An 8,178-nucleotide genomic window follows, 5' to 3' on the forward strand; every position below is an offset into this window, starting at 1 on the left:
TTTGTTGAACAAAGGATCTACTAAAGAACATAGAAAGAATAGAACACATTTTAATGAACAACAGACAGATGGTTTACCTCTGTTTATCACAACTTTTTCTCGTCAGGCATCAATCACAAATTAGAACAATCCTATCTAAACACTGGGATATACTCAGGCTTGACAGAGACTTGGATAAGTACACAAAAAAACAGCCCAAACTAGTTTTTAAAAGAGCAAAAACAATAGGAAATAAAATCTCTCCTAGCCTTTTTAATAGCAAAAATGACCCCTGTTCTACTATTCCTAAAGGTTTTCACAAGTGTGGCAGATGCAGAATGTGTAAATATGCCCTACCTATGGAATCTGTCACAGACATTCATACAAAAAAGAAATACAAATTAAGGTAATTTATGACATGTGACACTAAGTACATTGTTTATATTCTAAGATGCCCATGTGGTAGTGCATATGTGGGCAGAACCATACGCATGTTAAAAGAGAGAATCAGCGAACATGTCAGGAGCATTAAGAATAGAGATGAACGATTCCCTGTGGCCTGCCACTTTATGCAATGCTCATTGGGTTCATTGCATAACTTAAAATTTAGTGCTATTGAACACATTTGTCAGAGTGTAAGGGGCGGTGACAGGGAATCTCATTTGAATCAGAGAGAGATGCACTGGATTTATGCATTGGGTACTTTAGCACCCAAAGGCATGAATCTGGATTGGGAGCTGAAACATTTTCTATGATTTTCCTTAAGTATTATCTTTATTGGTATTACCTTCTTTTGTTCCAACCCCTCCCCCCTCCCCTTTCCCCCTTCCCTCCCTCCCCTCCCCTCCCCCCTCCCTTTCCCCCTTCCCTCCCTCCCACCCCTCCCCTTTCCCCCTTCCCTTTCCCCCTTCCCTCCCTCCCCCCCTCCCTTCCTCTTCTTCCCTCCCTTCACTTCCCCGTCTCCCACACTCTCTCTCTCAGACATATCTGGTTGTAGCTCTTTTTAACTCTTAGAATACCACATCAGGACATTCAGTTCAGGGGTTGTCATTTATTCATTCAATATTGCAGAATAATGTCACATTAAAGAACGTTCACCCTCTTGGACTTAATCCACATGTCCTTTATATGCCTGCAATGTTTCTTATGTGTCATTTAATATATGATTGCTCAGGTTCATTTGGTATCCTTCATTTTTTATACCATCCCTCTATGCTGTGTCTGCATTATTTATGATCATAGGCTTTTTACTTAAGACTAAGTAAGACTTAGTCCTATATGTTGCTATACATGAACTGCTTAACCTATGTAGATTTGTTTTTTGTTTCAGTAATACTACAGTTTTCCTCCTATGATAGGTTATATGTTTGTTCGTTTTTATATTTACTTTGTGTTTAACTTCACTATTTAATGCATTGCCCCGCTACCAGTCCCCTGACGAGTATACATTGCACTCCTGGCTTGTTGTTACTCTGGCCATGACTGTGAGCCTATCACATCACTCACGGACTATTCCTCCACTTAGTGACGTCACGGCTGGGGGCGGGGCATTGTATATTTAACAGACAAGGTAGACGAACTTTGAATTCACTCTTTGACAAAGGGATCCGTCCCGAAACGCGTCAGAGTGTTTTCTGACCCCCCCACGTTCACTTAATAAAAGCTTTTTAACGTTTTTGCTGATGCTAGACCCCGTTTTTCACTGCTGCTGTGCTCCGCTCCTGTACTTCACTGACGGCATCGTTTTACTCCATTTTTAGGAGCGATAGGTCAAAGAGAGGAGGAGGGGTGTTATTTTATATTGCAGACACCTTACAGTTTACACTGTTAAATTGCCCCCCAAGCCCACCCTCTTTTGAAATCCTAGTTGGCAGAATATGCCTCCCCTTTTCTAAGCCCATCTTGCTCGCTGGCATCTACCGCCCCCCTAAAGCCCCTCTACAATCCCTGACTGATATCATCCAGTTTCTTGGCTCCATTTCCTCTCTGAATGAAAAGAGTGAGCTGCTAGTTTTTGGGTATTTTAACTTCAATTGGCTTGACCCTAAAAACCACAAAATTCACACACAAATTAAATCGCTTAACCTATCGCAACTCATTTCCCAACCCACACGAACAAACCTGAAATCGCACAACCATTCCTTGCTTGATTGGATTCTCTCCTCAAATCCCAGCAGAATCCAATCCTCTGGCATCCTTCCTGACATTTTCAGTGACCATGCAATAGTGTACTGTGTAAGGAAAATTAAACTGCCCCAATAGAGCCCTAAAGTTCTCCTCACTAGAACATTTAGAAACTTTAACTCACAACAGTTTCTGGCTGACCTTACCAACTGCCCTTGGCACAGAATCGATTTAATTCCTGACCCTGATTCTGCGCTTGACTATTTCCAATCCGAGTTCTTAAAACTCTGTGATACCCATGCTCCACTACGCAGAATAAGGGTACGGGGTGCCCACCTTCCATGGGTTACACCTGACCTTATAGCACTCTACCAGTTCAGGGATGCCTTGTGGAAAAGCCACAAAGTAACTAGCAATACCAAGGATCTCAATCACTACAGATGCTTGCGGAACATGTGCACAAGGCAAACAAGGCTTGCAAAAGCACAATATTACTCTGACAATCTCCTCCAGAATACATCAAACCCAGCTAACTTCTGGAAGGTTATCAGCAACATATTCCAGCCTTCTAACCATCAGCAGACAAGTAATATCACTAAGGGGGATATTACTCTGACAAATCCCACTGACATTGCAAATGCATTCAATGACTACTTTGTGGGTTGTGCTACTAACTTATTAATGAAACGCAACCCAAACCACAAACCTGAATCTCATCCTGGGAGTACCCATATAGCCCCACCCCCTCCCAACACTGCCCACAATTTTCAATTTGGCCCAGTATCTGAAGAGGAGATTACACAAGCGCTCCTCAAATTACAACTAGGCAGCCAATGTGGACCTGACTTACTGCAATCTAGGTTCCTAAGACTTGGTGCCCCAGCCATTGCCAAACCAATTGCTTCCATAGTCAACTCTATCCTGTCTGCAGGCCATATCCCTAAGACCTGGAAAACTGCTAGATTTGTCCCAATCTTCAAAAGTGGGGACAAAAACACTGTCTCAAACTACAGACCAATCTCCCTTCTCCCAATTCTATTCAAAGTCTTGAAAAAATGTGTCCTCTCCCAACTTAGCGATTACTATACCAAGTCAAATTTCCCTAGCCAATTCCAATCTGGCTTTCGCCCCAAACACTCTACCGTAACTACCCTGCTAAAAGTTTGCAATGAAATCCAGAGTGGAATGGAACGTGGTCAACTCACTGGTGCAATATTCCTAGATTTTGCAAAGGCTTTTGATACTGTTGATCATGCTATCCTGCTTAACAAACTCCAGAGCTCTGGAATAGGGAAGCACGCTTTAAACTGGTTTCAGTCCTACCTATCAGGTAGATCCCAACATGTGTCCATCTCAGGCTCTAACTCCAACCCCCTGGATATCACCTGTGGCGTCCCGCAAGGCTCTGTTCTGGGGCCCCTACTCTTCTCAGTGGTCATCAATGATCTTCCCACAGCTTGTAAGGAAGCTTCAATACACATGTATGCAGATGACACAATCTTATATGCACACAGCCATAGCCTCTCCGTCCTTGAACACGTACTTCAGTCTCACTTTTTGAGACTCGAAAACTGGATTTCCCAAAACAAACTGTTTTTAAACACTGACAAGACTGTACCAATGGTATTTGGGACCAAGACTAAATTTTTAACGCTTTCAGCGACTGAGCTCCAGATTAGAACCAACACTAACACCACCCTAACTCCAGTTACTAGTTTTAAATACCTGGGCTTATGGTTTGACTCCCACTTAACATTCGGAATGCACATTGATACCCTGACAACCAAGACCTATGCCAAACTAGGGGTACTTTACAGGAACAAATCCTCCCTAAGTCTCCTGGTCAGAAAGCGTATCGCACAGCAGATGTTAATGCCAATTATTGACTATGGAGACATAGTATATGGCTCGGCACCTCAAACCCACCTTAGCAAACTTGACACCCTCTACAATTCAATTTGTCGTTTTGTTCTAAAATGCAACTATAACACACATCACTGCGAAATGCTCAAAGAACTAGATTGGTCATCACTCAAGTTTAGGCGCAAAGTTCACCTTTCCTGTCTTGCCTTCAAATTCTTTATGGGCAAGCTACCCAGCTACCCGAACAAGTTCCTCACCCCTACCACATGCAGCACCTATCATCTGAGATCAGACTCCAAAAGACTAAGGGTAAAAGGGGGACGATAGACAGCACTCTGATGATGTTAAATTAATGCAATTGCAGGGTGCACGGAACCAAAGGGGACCCTTATTCCCCTGTATAATACTAACAAATCTACGTAAGTACCAGCACTCACTGTCTAATAGCTAAATGATGAAAACAGTTGTAATGCAGAATAAACATTTAATAATAAAACAAACCAGAAATAAATCAAATGTGTTTGCAGAAACCAGTATCACAAATGGGCATGTCACAAAGTGAGGGGTGGGGGGGGAAGGAAAAGGGGAAAAAAACATGAAACACAAGGAATATACACAAAAAATGAAGAATGGCAAGTATGCTAGGGGGGCAAAGTTTCGAGGGACTACCTCTTCATCTGGCCCATTCCCCCTGGTCCAAAAGGTCCCAGAGGTACTTCCCTAAGCCTCCCTTCCCCTATAACTGGTCAAATCAGACACCCCTGAAAATAGATAGCAAACATACAGTGTAGGCTAAATACAGCTAAACAGCTAATAGCAGGGAAGCAAGAATCCACTACAGTCAATGCCAGTAGTTCAAGTACTACCAGAAACTGTGTGCAATGGTACAGTCAAGGCTGTAAGAAAGCAGTTCGCAAAGAAGCACCAGGAGTCCACAACAGTCAATGTAAGATTAATGGCAATAGCAAATGAAGACAGTAATCAAACCCTGTATGAAGACAGTAATAAACCCTGTGGTCTGCTCCTTGTGCTCGTGTGGAGTGCTGAGGAGTGAGATAGCAGTCTCAGCTGTTATATGTAGTAGCTCTGGCCACCGCTCCGCAGTGTCCCGTGGATGACGTCACGTGATGGAACTCCTCCTCTTGCAGGCTAGCATCTGCCAACGTGGCATGTCCTAACTGCGCGTGCGTCAGCTGTTATCCCCCTCTGAACGTGAGGGGACATCACTGCGCATGTGCAAGTAATCCCGATCTACCTCTGACTCCAGTAAACAGCACAGTCTCATAATAATGGTATACACAGGTGAAGAATATTCTTAACCCTATAGGTGCTCAGTAAAGAGTTGCGGGTGGTGCTGTAAGCCTTGAAGAGATAGTCATATTGAAATCATACCACATGGCTGTATAGAAACAGCATGAATATATGACCTGATGTCTCTCCCAGCGGCTGGCTCAGAAAGAGCTCCAAAACGCCGAGATAGAAAGGCTCACGGTTGATGAATGTGTGGTATGGAGGATGAAATGATGATGCTCCTCTGTGCCTTCAATCCGTTGGCAGCGTACCCCGAAGTGATGGTCCTGGCATCCGTAAGGAGCGTGGATGCATCCGCCGCCAACCCTTCTGCACCAAGCTGGTCGCAGGGGGCGGTCACGTGACCGGCGGCTCAGGCGTCGCAGCAGGATGACGAGGAGAGACATGGAATCAGCATGTAGGCGTAGCACCAGCCCGGCGTGCCTGCGGTGTAAGTATACAGAGAAAATCTTCCCCCAACGGGACAGGTAGACAGCAGCACAGCAATAGAAGGAGAGAGGCTGGGTTGAGTTAAAAGTAGACTTTAATCAGACATCGTGCTGACAGGTCCTCTGATGCATTTCGGTCCGTGGGACCTTTATCAAAGAGTGACCTGGCAGCTGAAAAGATCCTCCTTAAATAGTGAGTGCAAACTGGTACACCTGTCTAACCACCCCAATCAGGTGGACAGCAGGTAACCTGATTGACAAAATCACCACAAGGAACACAAAAGGTTAAAAATACAATACAATAGCATGACAGGAATAGGCACATCAAATTTCATGCAATAAACAATGACATACAGTATAATTGCATATACAAGCATAGATATCAATGTAAGATTTTATAAGTAATTAGATCTGTCATACAATTCACATGTCAAATGCATAATTAAAAACAAAGCACGTGTTGAAATACGTCTATAGCAGGTACAAATATAATGTTGAATACACCAAAAAGCAAATGGATAAGAAAAGAGAAGAAAAAAAGGGGGAAGGAAGGGGAAGGGACGGGAGGGGGGGGGGGAAGGAGGGGGGGGAGGGAGAGGGGGGCCGAGTGGAGAAGGGGGGAGAGGGAACGGAAAGGGGGGGGGAGGGGGGGGGGAAACAAGGAGGCGAACAGTAAAGACCAAAAACAATCCTTAAACATCTAGGAAATGTTTTAATTCCCATTCAATATTTAGCCCATGGGGTTGTAGTGTATTGAGACAAAAAATCCATGACATTTCGTTTCTATTAAGACTATTAAGCCTATTGCCTCCTCTAGCATGAATGGGAATATGCTCTACTCCATGGAATTTAAAGTTTTTTAGTCCACCTTTCGGACATGTACAGAAGTGTTTCGATACTGGATGGAGTAGGTCTTTTTTGGTAATGAGTCTCAAATGTTCAGAGATTCTGATATGTAAGGGTCTGATTGTTCTGCCAACATACTTGCTGTTGCAACCACAAATGATAACATAAATAACATAACTTGTATGGCAGTTAATAAACGTATTTATCCTGTGTTTTCTCTTGGGAAAAATGGTTTGTATGCGTTTCATGGGTAATGCATATTTGCAACATTTACAAAGGCCACATTTGTGGAAACCTTTAGGTATATTTTGTAGGTGAGATAGTTTAGCGGACTGAAAAAGGCTCTTAGATATACTTGAGGCAAGTGTGTTAGCTTTCTTAAAGGCAAATTTAGGTCCAGAACTAGTGTAAGCTCTTAGGTCTGGATCTAGTTTGAGAACCTCCCAATGTTTAGATACTATTTTTCTGATTTGGGATGCTTGCTTACTATATTTTGTAATAAACAATGGATTGTTTGTAAATTCCTGTTCTTTATGTTGTGTCTTATGTTTAATCAGAATATCACGGTCTGAGAGATTGGCGTTCTCGAATGCCAGACTGACGTCCTTATCACAATACCCCCTAGACAAAAACTTAGTCTTTAATGTTTCGGAGTGCGTCAAGAAAGTATCTTGATCGGAACAAATGCGTTTATACCGCAGAAATTGGCCCTTAGGTATACCTCGAATAAGTGTCTTAGGGTGACTGCTGGTCGCGTGTAGATAGGGATTCTTTGCATGAGGTTTAGTATAGATATCAGTTTGGATACCTGAGATAGGGTCACCATGGATTGTCACATCTAGATAGTTAATAATATTGGTGTCTGTTAGAAAGGTGAATTGAAGATTGATATCATTGCAACTGACGTAATCAAAAAAATTGTTAAAAGTGGATAGGTCCCCATCCCAAATGAAAATCAGATCGTCAATAAATCTTTTATAAAACACAATATGTGAACGAAATGGATTAGTGCTACTATAGATATAAGTGAGTTCCCATAAGCCCATAAAAAGATTCGCATATGAGGGTGCAAAGGAAGTCCCCATAGCGGTGCCCTGTTTTTGAAGAAAATATTGTGAATCAAACAAAAAATAGTTGTGAGTTAATAGAAATAAAATAGAATCATTGATAAAAGTGATTTGTGCTGGTGAAAGTGTTGAAGATTCAAGGTAGTGAAAAATGGCCCGAAGACCGTGCTCGTGTTTAATGATAGTGTATAGAGATGTGACATCCATGGTGACCCATCTGTATCCTGTTTTCCATTCAATATTTAGTAAGGCCCTCAACAGGGCCGTCGTATCTTCAATGAATGACGGTAATTTGCGTACAATGGGTTGCAGAAATTTGTCTACATAACGTGAAACACCATCTCCCAAAGATCCAATACTGGCGACAATAGGTCGACCAGGAGGATGGTGTAGTGATTTATGGATCTTTGGGAGATGGTGGAACACTGGTATAATTGGAAATTCACACCTCAAAAAATCCCTTTCTTTCTTACTCAGTACATATAATGCATCACCTAGTTCTAGGAGTTCATTGAGTTCTTTAAGGAACTTTGGTGTAGGATCAAAATGTAACTTAGCAT

The sequence above is a fragment of the Ascaphus truei genome, unplaced genomic scaffold (genome assembly GCF_040206685.1).
Source record: "Ascaphus truei isolate aAscTru1 unplaced genomic scaffold, aAscTru1.hap1 HAP1_SCAFFOLD_371, whole genome shotgun sequence".
In the NCBI taxonomy this organism is placed as follows: Eukaryota; Metazoa; Chordata; class Amphibia; order Anura; family Ascaphidae; genus Ascaphus; species Ascaphus truei.